Below are 13,932 nucleotides of genomic sequence, written 5' to 3'. Positions count from 1 at the left end.
TGTTGTAGCTTCCACAAGCATCCCCCCCTCTCCTTCTAGAGAAAAATAAACACCCTTCCTAAAAACCAAATAAATGCACCCTATTACCTCCCTCAACACACAACACACCACTCTAGAAAGAGAAGACTAGAGCAACCGGAGTTTGATACCATGAGGAGGATGAGCCAAAGGATATTTTACCTTTAGTAGCTAGAGGAGTCAAGGAGGTGCAAACTCTACATCGTTACGCTCACACCATACCTAAACAAGTAGTCTACTCCCTTGTGATCCAGTACTGCATGTCAAAACTATCAATCCAAGTGGCCTCACATGCATAGACCTACATTCAAGTGTCATTGCTACCATTACCATTGCCTTTTTTTAGCGTTGCTTGAATCACAAAGGATTAGATAAACATAAATACTCACATTGGAGATTGTGAATGCATTTTTGTTGGATGATCAAATCCCTATATCATAGGGTCAAACTATCACACCTCAAGTTTAAGTGGATCACTCTCTATTAAAATGAGTAAATAATGTTATAAAGGATTTTTCACATGATTAAGAATCGTGTTGCTAAATTTTGGATTTGTGTTTGCTTTGTACTAACTCCTCCACTATGTTGATAAAGTCGAGGAGAACTGTTATTAAGTATTAATTGCAATGCACTCAAGGTGTTCCTATAGCCTTGGAGTAGGATGATCACCAAGGATAGACCATGTGGTCACTAGGAGTGAAGCTAAGAGAGCTACCCGTCTCATATTTCTTTTAATTAGCACATTCTTTTATATATTATTTTGTTGATACTTCACTAGTAACTTCCTGTCAAAGGGAGCTTATTGAACATAGTGCAATCATTGAAGAAGCTTACATAATACAAAATGAACTCTTCCTAGGAGACTCTAGAAATATTGCAATCGTTGCCACAAAGTAGTACTCCCACTTGCTTACATAATCGATGCTTCCTAAACAGATGACCTAGATCAAATTTGCATGAAATGGCACATGAGTGTTTGTTACCTAGTTTCAAAGACTCAAGTTGGTGTTTAAATGATAATCCCTCTTTACACTCCATACAAAGGAAATCCTTGAGGTAATAAAAGCCATTAATCCTATTCTCCATTTAGTACTTGAATAAGGAATTAATGATGTGAAAAAATGTGTCATAGCTACATTGAAGAGAGGGTTAGTCACATGGGGTGGAGTAAGTTGCTATCTCACGAGGTTCATAACCTTGAGGTCATGGGTTCAAGACTTGTCTCCACAAAGGAATATGCTCATCTATTTTTGAGACATTTCTATATGACCCTAGCGCCTTCAATTCAAATCCTTCTCTACATTGATTTATTGAATCAAAGACTGATTTCACAAGAATTTCAAGAAACAATCAAGAAACCCTTTTGACTCATTCTATGCACTTCTTTTAGGTATAAATGGCAACACAATACACTATGTGCTCTCCTTCTCGATCATTGTGGCTTTGATTCCAATAGCTCAAGTCAAATTTTCACCTTAACATGGATTGTTTTCAATATTATGTATCCCGGAACATATTATAACCATATGTGCTAACAATGTGCACTTTCACAATATTCATAACTATGAGTTAATTATGTAATTATTGTTGCTATAAGAATTGGCCCAGTCTACTTCAGAGCACACTCTAGGACTGTTCATATGGTGGAGCAACCATTTTGGGCCTTGATGAGATCTATTGAGAAAGGTAAAGGGGCTAGGTTTGCTACAATTTTTCATCATCCTTCTTGGTTCTAATCACTAACTAGAAAATATGTGAGTATTAGCCTAAGCTACATTATTACTAACAAAGCTTGGATTTTGAACCGTTTATGAAATTGATGGTCTCATATTACTCTTCCTAAGAACCAAAATAACAACTAGCTTTTGCCACAAACCCTTTTCTAATGGTTGATGGTGCCAATATTGATATGCCTAGAGTATGTTCATCTTATTTCAAAGCCTCTCTTGTTAAGATTTTAGGGCTTTCAATTGACTTATCCTTCTCAAAGTATATTGTTTCACTCATGAGCATGCAACCTAGTAGGCTTTCCATTAACAACTATGGCCATCGTGCATCTCTAACTTGAGGACCCTTACATGCAATTATAGTCACATGCACCTACCTACTTGTGGATCCTTTGCTCTATGTTATTATTGTTGTTTATTCTCTTTTTTCTTCACCTTTTTTGTGCTATTTTTAGAGCTTAGGGTGTGGGTGTAGATTTTCAGTATGGAAACTCTCACTCATCAAGTAGTGTTTTACAACTAGCTACATCTAACTAAGAGATTGTCGAAGGAAGTGGTTAAGCTAGTGAGCAAACTAACTTTCAATCATGTCTTTTAGGTCATCTAGACATTATATTAATAAGAATGCAGCATGAATAATGAGCCTTTCCATTATGCTCCGATGAACTCTAGTATTCACATTAAAAAGTAGTGGTGTTGGTTGTTCCACATACATAATGCACTTTTGTTTTAACAAGATAATTAATAGGTGCAAGTTATTACAAGAAACTAGGAAAATTGAGTACAAACCATGGATAAATGTCTTGAAAAGCTCTCCAAGTTATGGTATTAAGTCCCTTGATATGAAAGGGAAGTAATGGTTGGATCCTTGGAATTAACATTATGGATGTTTGAAAAGTTATATCCCCGTGTGTGTTAGGGTCAAAGGAAGCTTGGTGACTCCTTGGGTAGGAAAAAAATGTCAAAGCATCTCTCTTTCTTTTGTAGTTGTCTTGCAAAACAGAAAACATGCATTGTGCTTTGTACTAAGATGTGTGTCTCCATGATTGTTCCTTGAAAGTTTCCTTAGACCTAAGTGCATCTTTGACTCTCAAAGCTTTGGTATCCAAGTTAGCTCTAGCAAACACCTATTTGTCTATGTGGTCAAACCATCTCACAATTCTAAATGTACGTGAGGTGATGAGCCTATCAATGGTAAAGATGCAAAGTATCCTCTTGAGGTTCCAAGGAATTACAACATCAAAGGTGATTGGGACATCAACTCACCCCACTGTAACTTGATTTGAAGGACATCAGCTAACTAATAGCCTAAGTTGGAAGGATAATAGCGCAAGTTTGAATTCAAGGCAGCCAAACTTGGCATTTGATTGCAAGGCATTTAATTAGAATGGGAAATCAATGCATTGGGAATGCTTGCCTTCTTGTAATCAAATGTCACACATTGAGAAGCACTCAAATGCTTAATGATCATATCCGAGAAACAATTGTCTACCAATTGTAATTGGATGCCATTCTAGAGTGGGTCCAAATGCTAGAATCAAATGATTCGATTGACTCAAATATCTTTATATTGAAGCCCAAATGATAACAACATATGCTCTTTTATTGAATGCATTTGAGCCCATGTCCTATCCCCACCTTGCAATCAAACCAAAGGACATGATGCCTCAAAATCGACGAAGCTTGTTGAATTGAATCAAACACCTCAATGCCCTCACAATCAAATCACCATATCATTGCTTTATGATTGATTGACACAACTATCAAAATGCCACAAAAAGGGCAAAGCTTCAAACTTTAAAATCTAATTCAAATTAGTTAAATGACCTTATGATTAAAACGTTCAAAGAAAAATGCCAAAGCTTTGATGATTAAAAATAGCCATAGCATCAAGAATCAAATGGCAGTGAATCCAACACCAATCGAAAGACTCAAATAGCTCAAATGCCAATCGTCTTGTGCTAGCCACCCACCAACTCTTGCCGATTGGAAGAATGGAACTTCCTCGAATCGGAATTGAACGATGAGTTGAATGCCTGCCTAGATCAACCAAAACCCCATATTGTGATTTTGAGAGAATAAGGATATCTGCTCAAACATGAGTGTAGGGAAATAACACTTCACCAAAGCAATAACCATCACCATCCTCTTGAGTGTAGATTCTCCACGCCTTTCATAAAGAAAACATGGCCTTTGGGAGTCAAATGCATCCTTGGGGGACAAACCATAGTCATCTAGGAGGGAGATAATGTTGACCCCAGTTCGAGACGGAGAAAAAGAAGTACAAGAAAACTCCAAATGCGAACACAAAGGAAGAAGTGGGAAGGGAAACCACCGAAAGCGCAAGGGCGGCCTCAAAAGCTAAGTCAAAGGCAAAAGCACATTTTTAAATACAAGGCACCCATAAGAATTTTGTAAAAGAGCACCAAGCTCCCTCCTATGCAAATTGTAAAGGGTAGATGGGCGTAGGTAAAGAGAAAGGGAAACTAGAAGGGAATGGAAAAAGAGGACCTTGCCATAATAGCCAATCATGTTAAAAAGGGGATGGGTGCCCAAAGGGATAATGGTTTTGTATATAAACTCAAAAAGTAAATGAAAAGCTCATTCTTTGGTGTGTTGCTAAAGTGGTCTCTTCTCCTTCTCTTCTTCTCTCCTTCTTGCTTGCTTATGTGTGCTTGAGGGAGGAAGTATGAGAGTGTTAGGGTGAGGGATCAAGGAGAAGAAGCTAAAGTGGTCTCTTCTCCTTCTCTTCTTCTCTCCTTCTTGCTTGCTTATGCGTGCTTGAGAGAGGGATTGTGAGAGTGTTAGGGTGAGGGATCAAGGAGAAGAAGCTCTCCATCATCTCCTCTCTTCTTCTTCTCTTCTCTTCTCTTCTCTTCTCTTACGCACGGCTATGGAGGATGGAGCTTGAAGGTGGAGGCTTGAGGTTTCTTGAGGTTGCTTGAGCTTGCATCTTGAAAAAATGAAACATTGAGCTTCAAAGGAGCTCATATTGCATGGTGAGTCACCTTTGATCAAATACCAATTGGAATTAAATAGTCTTCCAATTCATCATTCCCTTAAATGAAAAAGACAAATTAGCTTCTTCCTTTTCTTTTGTGGTCATCAAATCAAATCAAAGGACCAAAAGTTCTCCCTTTATCCTATCTAATTGTCAGAGGATGCATACAAACCCAGAGCGATTGAAATCTCATAGACAAAAACACTGCTAGTGGACAACACTTCCAATTGAGCTCTTGTATAGTCTATAAGTATCTCGCTATTATTGGCATCATCATAAATTTATGTCTAGACAACAACCAATTGCACCCAAGGTAGTTGGAGTAGTAGATTCTCCACTTGAGTGTAGATTCTCCACGCCTTTCATAAAGAAAACATGGCCTTTGGGAGTCAAATGCATCCTTGGGGGAGAAATCGTAGTCATCTAGGAGGGAGGTAATGTTGACCCCAGTTCGAGACGGAGAAAAACAAGTATAAGAAAACTCCAAATGTGAACACAAAGGAAGAAGTGGGAAGGGAAACCGCCGAAAGCGCAGGGGTGGCCTCAAAAGCTAAGTCAAAGGCAAAAGCACATTTTTAAATGCAAGGCATCCATAAGACTTTTGTACAAGAGCACCAAGTTCCCTCCTATGCAAATTGTAAAGTGTAGATGAGCGTAGGTAAAGAGAAAGGGCAACTAGAAGAGAATGGAAAAAGAGGACCTTGCCACAATAGCCAATCATGTTAAAAAGGGGATGGGTGCCCAAAGGGATAATGGTTTTGTATATAAACTCAAAAAGTGAATGAAAAGTTCATTCTTTGGTGTGTTGCTAAAGTGGCCTCTTCTCCTTCTCTTCTTCTCTCTTTCTTGCTTGCTTATGTGTGCTTGAGAGAGGGAGTGTGAGAGTGTTAGGGTGAGGGATCAAGGAGAAGAAGCTAAAGTGGTCTCTTCTCCTTCTCTTCTTCTCTCCTTCTTGCTTCCTTATGTGTGCTTGAGAGAGGGAGTGTGAGAGTGTTAGGGTGAGGGATCAAGGAGAAGAAGCTCTCCATCATCTCCTCTCTTCTTCTTCTCTTCTCTTCTCTTCTCTTACGCACGGCTATGGAGGATGGAGCTTGAAGGTGGAGGCTTGAGGTTTCTTGAGGTTGCTTGAGCTTGCATCTTGAAAAAATGAAACATTGAGCTTCAAAGGAGCTCATGTTGCATGGTGAGTCACCTTTGATCAAATACCAACTGGAATTAAATATTCCAATTCATCATTCCCTTGAATGAAAAAGACAAATTAGCTTCTTCCTTTTCTTTCGTGGTCATCAAATCAAATCAAAGGACCAAAAGTTCTCCCTTTATCCTATCTAATTGTCAGAGGATGCATACAAACCCAGAGCGATTGAAATCTCATAGACAAAAACACTACTAGTGGACAACACTCCCAATTGAGCTCTTGTATAGTCTATAAGTATCTCGCTATTATTGGCATCATCATAAATCCATGTCTAGACAACAACCAATTGCACCCAAGGTAGTTGTAGTATTCTTGGATGCAACCAAATAGAGCAATATCCATCGTTATCATACGGTATCAAGGATGAGCAGCTCTATAAATTACTAGTACGCAATTCAACTCTACAAAGAGGCACATGAGCTAAAGTGTTCAAGGAGGCGAGCCGCATAGATGACTTGCTGAAGTAAAGGAATGCCAAGGTCATTCAGCTAGTATGTGTCATCATCGTTCACAATGAGAGATCTTCAAACCGTTGTGAGATACCTACCGCAAGTATTCAAGACAAAGGAAAGGACATGGACCTTAGCAAGAAATGGAAAGTCTCAAGTTAGAGCTTGCAAATCTTAGGACAAGCTGAGTCGGCCTAGGGGACCACACATTCCGTGCTGCCATTATGGAGTAAACCACCTTTCACCAAATTGTGTTGATCTGTGCATGTGCACTTGCACAAACTATGGAAGATTTGGACATGAGTCCATGCATGTAGGTTGTGGCTTGATCACCCATTACATGGGTATCCATGGTCCATTTTGATGGTCATTGCTATATGTACTATAATGAGTCATTATCATTATATATTGTATTGTATCAAATCACCCATGATCTAAGAGTGCGTGTTAGCAAATTATTTAGTTTTTGTGTGAGTCTATGCATGTGTTAGGGGCTAGGCACATTAGTTGACTTGATTTTTAAAGGCATTTTCAGATGGGTGAACTAATCTAGATTATTGGCTGACTTGATCACATGCCTCAAAGAGAAGATGATGTCGATGTTAATCATACCAACTCTTAAAAATAGGGAAGAATCATGGCAATTCTCTATGTTTATCAAACAATCATGCATCTCTAGTAGCATACATAACCATCTTGTTAGCAATGCCTCTCAATATATGTGGCCATGCATTCCCCACCTTGGTCTAGATTGCCAAAATGTCCCTTCATGTGAGCTTGAACTACGAGTCAATCCCGCTATTTGTTTTTTTTTTTAAAATCCTAAACCAAGTTATCATTCCCATCTCTAGGATTTCAAAACCTTCCAAACTTTTGCCAATATGTCAAGGAATATCCATCTTTGGATCTTGTGCACATGTATATATGTATATATGAGGCTCAACTACCCCATCTCACCCCCTCTTACACCGTCTAGAGACTCTGAGTGATTACATTGCTAACAATAAAAAGAAACAATACGAGGAGCAATAATACCCTTCCCCTTCTTAGTAGAAGATGAACCCTTTTGGGCCTTGGCCTTAACCTTTTCCAAATGATCTAAATTGGAGTCAAAGTTAGAGGAGGAGGATGACCCATCAAAAGGGTCCACGTCCTTCCTTTTTTGCTTCTTCTTCTTCTTCTTCTTCTTCTTCTTCTTCCATGAGGACACTAACTCCTTGTAATCCTTGCATAGGTGTCCCTTCTTTCCGCAACGACAATATCAAGCATATGTCTTCTTCTTCTTCTTCTTCTTCTTCTTCTTGACATCCCTCTTTGAAGCTATAAAGCTCTCATTATGGCCACTATGATGAGATGGAAGCCTCCTTTGTAGTCCTGAGATTGTTACACTGTGTGCACCAAAGGTTTTTGACCGCATTCTTCTTGGTGTTTTCTTGCCTTTGTTCTTCTTTTTAATCGGCCTCTTCTTCCTCTTTAGAGTCAAATTATTCACTGCTAGATTGTACTTCTAGGTCAAAATCAAAAGTGGAATCACTAATGTTGTCATTTTGATGCTTTGGAGTGGACTTACTGGAATTTTTTCCTTCTTCTAACTTTTTTTGACAAAATTTGCTCTTAATCAAAGAGCTTTCTTATAGAATCACTCGATGCTATTACTTGATAAATCATCAGAGGCAAATGCTTTTCATTTAGGTTTATTGAAACCTTGAACATAGAGTGTGTAGGCCCATCGCATGTGTCAATAACTTCATGACTTCATATGTAAATTACTTCCCATTATCTAAATCTATTGGAACAAGCAACTTTATCAAACCTATACCTGAGGAGCTTTGTTGTGTAAATATCTTTGTTCATCAAGGTTACTCTATGAGCATGTGTAGCACAAATGTAGCTATCTCATAAAATATATATCGAGAACTCCTATGCAAACTCTCGAATGCATGCCCTTGTATTTTTTTAACTGACATTGAGATAGTACTTGTTGCAAATATCCTTGATCAACCTCTCAAAGGGATCTTTGGGTATTAGTGAAGTGGAAGTCTTTTGTACCTTTCTAATTTTCTTTAGGGCATTTCAATTGTTGATTTACTCTCCTCCTAATAGACTTTTAGGCCTTCTCATATGCACTACAAGAACTAGGCACGTTAAAAGGACTTTTTGACTTTGACCATGTATGGGCAAAGGCCCTTTGTTTACCTTTGCCAAATTTTCTAGCTTGTGGATCTTTTTCCTTCTTGTCCTCACAAGTGATAGTGTTGGTTCTTGAAATTGATGCTTCTATGTCCTAGCTAGGTATACTATGGGTCTTTATTGTGTCCTACTATGCATATTCACCTTCTATTGCAACCTCATAAGTATTTTGGTTACTTATGCTCTAGGCATGTTGCATATTTTCTCCTAGTCTTGCACCTCTTAACCCAAAGTAGATGAAACCAAATTATCATCAAGCATTGCATCAATAGTTCTGAAGGCATATTCAATGCTCATCACGTTCAAAACATATTCATTTATAAACATCTTCCCTTTCTTCAAACTATTGAGCTCTTGCTTGAGTTGAATCTTCTCAAGTAAGTACTAAATAGCAAGAAAAAATTATACAAACTAACTTCTCAATAACTGGATTTCTAGTGTTCTTATCCATTGTGAAACAAGTGAGTACCAAATAGCAAGCAAAACTTATGCAGCCTTTCACTAGCATCCAAAATGCTTGGGCCTATAAAGCATGGGCAACTCCATCAAACTCAAAAGGGATCTTATAAAGTATAGCCCCCACAAGATGAGCCTCTGGAAGCATAGACTACATGTGCCAAAGCTAATCCGGCACCTATGTAACATGAAGCAAGAATGATTGGATGGTATCTTTAGGTTTGAACTACACCTATTGAAGCTATCCATGCAGAGTCACACTTCCATGGTTGATGGAGCCTCAAAAACCATTTGTAGCTTCTCTCACACCTCTGAAGTTGTCATGCAATAGGGGGTGACTAATAGAACCTCTTTAGAAATGCATAGGAGAAGAGTAGAATATGCACGAGCATCATTTGTATCCCATGTAAGAATAGCTTGCTCATACTTGTCATGGTCCCAATCATCTAGAAGACGACTTGGAGTTCGAGACTACATAATAGCTCCTGAAACCACATAGCACTCCAAGTCAGATAATTGGGACCATGAAGTTTGTCATCAGTTGAGTAGTAGGGAGGTGCCATATGGAGAGGATAGGATGAGCAAACAAAGCAAAGAAGAGAAATAGAGAGAGAGTACAGTCATAATATTGTAAAGATTGCAGTGTCAACAGTGCATAAATAGTTGATTTAAAAAATGACTACTAATACAAGAAAATTTGGATCATTCTACTAACTTAAAGGTTATGTACTCTTCAAATCCTATGTTGAGACTGATGGATCTCAATGAACCTTTTATGATGAATTGTGATGCCATGGATCATGATCTAGGAGAGGTGTTGGAGTAGCATGGCCATCTACCGAGTTAGGAAAGTCAAAAACTCAAGGTAATTGAGTTAAATGATTCCACCTATCACAAATAAATATTGTCCATTGTGCATGACTTAAAGAAGTGAAAGGCATATTTGATTAGGCATGATTTTCTCATCAAGCCAAATCAACAAGTGTTCTCACTTAACTCCTCGACATTGCATTGCTAGCAATCCGTTTCTCACTTCAATTTTGAGATTGAGCATATATGAGAAAGGAGATTGGAGCAGTGGACGTGTTGTTGGCAATACACATGTTTTGAGGGCATGGCTTGCCAAATAGGATTGTGTTTGATCATGATTCTAAGTTCACTAGTAGACTTTGGCTTTTGCCAAACAAGATCATGTTTAATCGCAATTCTGAGTTCATTAGTGGGATTTGGAAGGTTCTGTTCCATGGCCTTGGCCTTCACACAAAGTTAGCATTCTCTGCTACTTTTCACCCACAAACTGATGGACAAATAGAGATTTCAAATCGTACCATCATTACCATGCTTCATTGCTACTAGTAGGATCATCAAGCTGAATGGGCAAAGTATCTACCATCATTCATTGAGCATGCAATCAATGATATGGTAGTCCATGCCTCTACGAAGTGGATCCCATTGAGATAGTTTATGGGTGTGGTTGGTTAGCAACACCTTTAACCATGCTTTGGAGACATCTACTGCGAGCTATGTGGAAAATCAATTGGTTGTGGATATGGATCAATTGTTGAAACTAGTTTGAGAGCATATGCAACAAGCACAACAGCAGCAAAAAGAGGAGATTGACAAACATTGGCATGAGTTGCTCTTCTAAGAAGGTCAATGGTGCTATCTAAAAATCTTGAAGACACATTTGAAGCATTTTGGGGAGTTTTCACCTAAGCTAGCACCTCGAAAGAGGGGCCTTTTCACATTGTTAAAAAGTACAGTGACAAGACTTATCCATTGGAGCTCCCCTTGGCATCTAGTGTTCAATGTGAGTAATCTTGTACAGTATCATGGACCTGTTTCTACTGCAACCCCAAACCAAGAGGAACCAAAGTTAGTGGATGTTGATGGGCTTCAAGAGTTGTTGGTACCAGAACAAGTGTTGATTCACATGTACAAGAAGAGTACATGATGGAACAAGCTCTAATATTTTCTTAAGTTTCAAGGTTACCCCATGCAAAAGGTAGTAGGATTGGATGAGTCTCAATTTGGTGATGACGCTTTGCCTTTGCTTCGTATCTACTACAAGACTATTTGACTAGGGGTAGTTAAAGTTCTAGTGGGGAGAGGACATTGCCCATATACAAGTGCTCCTGCATTCGATAGGCATGGGACTAGAGGAGGTGGATGTTGTGGCCGAGGAAATGCATGAGAAACACATTGTGTGAGAGACAAGATGTGCATGCTAGATGAGACAAGTTGCGAACTACAAATCAACATCATTGTGGCAAAATTCAAAGCAATGTTTTTGTGCAAGATGTTTGTGGCACTAGGCCTCTATAGGTCCCGATAGGCCATTGGACAGTTGATGGCATCCTTTAACCAATGCCTCGCCCTCTCTAGCATGGCACTTTGGATTCCTGAGGAAAGATAGCCATCACCTCTATAATCTTGGTAGGTCCTTGGACAGCCATCATGCACCCTTGGACCAATGTCTCTTTTGCTTTGCACTAGGACCTCTCAAGATAATTTAGAGTACCCTGTGCTTGCAATCCCACTTGGTTCCAATTTTGAGCCTAAGATGAGGTGTTAAAAGGTGTATTCGCATTAAAACCTTCACTAACACATTTTAAACAACCCCAAAACTCAAAATGCTACAAAGCTTCCTTGTCCCGTAAGAAAGCCACAATTTTGGCTGGTTTCTCACGTATAAATAGGTGGCTTGCATAGTGCTAGTGGATAAGGCAGCCCATGAGTAAATCTGTGAGATTATTTGTGGACTAGGAATTTGTGATGCAATCAGTTGATTATTGTCTACATATAGGTTGGGTAGAACAAGTTACAATATTATACGCTATGACCCTCTATGATCATCTCTAGCAAATGAAATTCAAGCCTAAGGGTACTATCCAATCTTTTCTACTTTGTATTGCGCAACTACAAAATCAACTTCAGCGCATGCAATTTTTCCTTCTAGACGATCATCTTATGGGGATTGTACTCTATAAGCTCCCTCTAGATTTTGTTGAGGTAGTCAATACTCTACAAGACCACACATCATTGATACCAGTTAGCTAAACCTATATCTCCTCCATACTACTTGAGCATATGAGGCATCTTTGAGGTTACAAAAAAAGCTTTAATGTCAACAAGATGGCCATGAGGAGGCTTTTGTAGCTTCAAAGAGAGGTGATATAAAAAAGAAGATGAAGTCCCAATATTATCACTGTGGTCAAAAGGGCTATTAACACAAGGATTGCAAAGAACTAGTAGCCTCATGAAAGAACAAGAAAAAGAAGTAAGATAGAGACTCTTCCAACAAAATGTCATATTTATTCTCCTCTAACTCCAATTCCAATCCTGTGGCCAAGGCAAAGGCCAAAAGTGCAAAGGGTTCATCTTCTTTAGAGAATGGAAATGGCATGGCCACCCCTCCCTCTACTACTTTCTCATGTTAGTGATGTAATATCCCTCACAACTCTCCAATGCAAAGAGCGAGTCTGAGGGCATAGTGAGATGGGGCAATTGGGCCTCATTTATACAATCATAGTAGTGCAAAGGATCCAAAGTGGGGCCCCTCCATATCAACCAAAGTCTAGCAGGTTTTGAGATATTAAAGCTCGAATTGAGCAAAGAGCGGATATTGCTCTTTGCTCCTAGTTCAAACTCACATAAGGAAACACTTTGACAGTCCAGCCAAAGTGTTACCTTACCTAGGGTCATGTATGCTCAAAGGCATTGCTGACGAGATGGTCGCGTATGCTACTAGAGTGGCATTGTTGATCAATATAGAGAGCTACATGACTACTTTTTGTTTTCAAGAGTTGGTATGATCAACATCGGCATCAAGTTCTCTTCGAGGCACCTTGGTATTGGCTTGATCATCCACTACTTGGGTATTCATTGTCATATTCTGATGGTCGTTATTGTATATACTACGATGCATCATTATCATTATATGTTCTATTGTACCAGATCCCCCATTATTTGAAAGAGGCTGTTAAAAGATTAGGTAGTTCATGTGTGAGTCTGTGTAACTATTTGTGGACTGGGCCCTTTACATTTATTTGAGCCAAAATTTGGCCACCCAATGCCATCATTTCTAACCCACTTGATTTTGTGTTATATTTACGCCAGGCGCACTCTTGATGATCATCATCAACATGCTCAGTGTGGATTCTGTTGGAGAGAGGGAGCGAATGCTAGTGCCCACACTCAATGATTCACCCTGCATCTATACTATTGCTTGTCTTGGTATAATGTGCTCTGCCAGCCACGTTTTCAGCATACTTCTGCCATTCCGCCCATAAAACAGCTTCTAGAGCTGATGCCATGTTGTGACCAGGTTCATTTTGCTGGCATCCTACACACTCAAATCAACAAGTCAGCATTTTCAGCTTTTTGCAAGTCCCCCATGCTCCCTCCCGTCTGTATCAGCCTATCCAGACATCAAGCCTACGTTTACAACAGCTGATTAATCAGTGCCTGCCTGCTGCGTTTGGAGATCCATCTGAGGTACAATACACTCTCAGAGCTATCGGCTTGTTCAGACATCATAGCCTGCGTTTATAGTGGCTAATTTACTCAAAGCCTGCCTGGTGCATTTTGAGATCTGTTGGAGGTACAACACGCTCTCAGAGCTCTCAGCAAGTTCTCTTCCAGCTCATCTCTGCCCCTGCCCAGAGGAGGCATAGAGTTTGAAGGCTCATTGTATTCACATTAGTATAGCTCACAGCCATTCTCGTCATCTCTGAGTTCTCTTCAGCTTTGGGTTCTACTGTTACCATTGTGCTAGTGTCGAACACTTTCGAGTTTATCTTCTTTGTTGAAGTATTTCTTTACATTTAAGTGGGCCACACTTCACCCAACTAAAACTGAAGCTACTCTCTACCTCACTACTCCTAAGCAATC

The sequence above is a fragment of the Lygodium microphyllum genome, chromosome 23, assembly GCF_053477565.2.
Source record: "Lygodium microphyllum isolate KBCC chromosome 23, Lygodium_microphyllum_v1.1.10, whole genome shotgun sequence".
In the NCBI taxonomy this organism is placed as follows: domain Eukaryota; kingdom Viridiplantae; phylum Streptophyta; class Polypodiopsida; order Schizaeales; family Lygodiaceae; genus Lygodium; species Lygodium microphyllum.
This window is presented reverse-complemented; position numbering follows the sequence as displayed.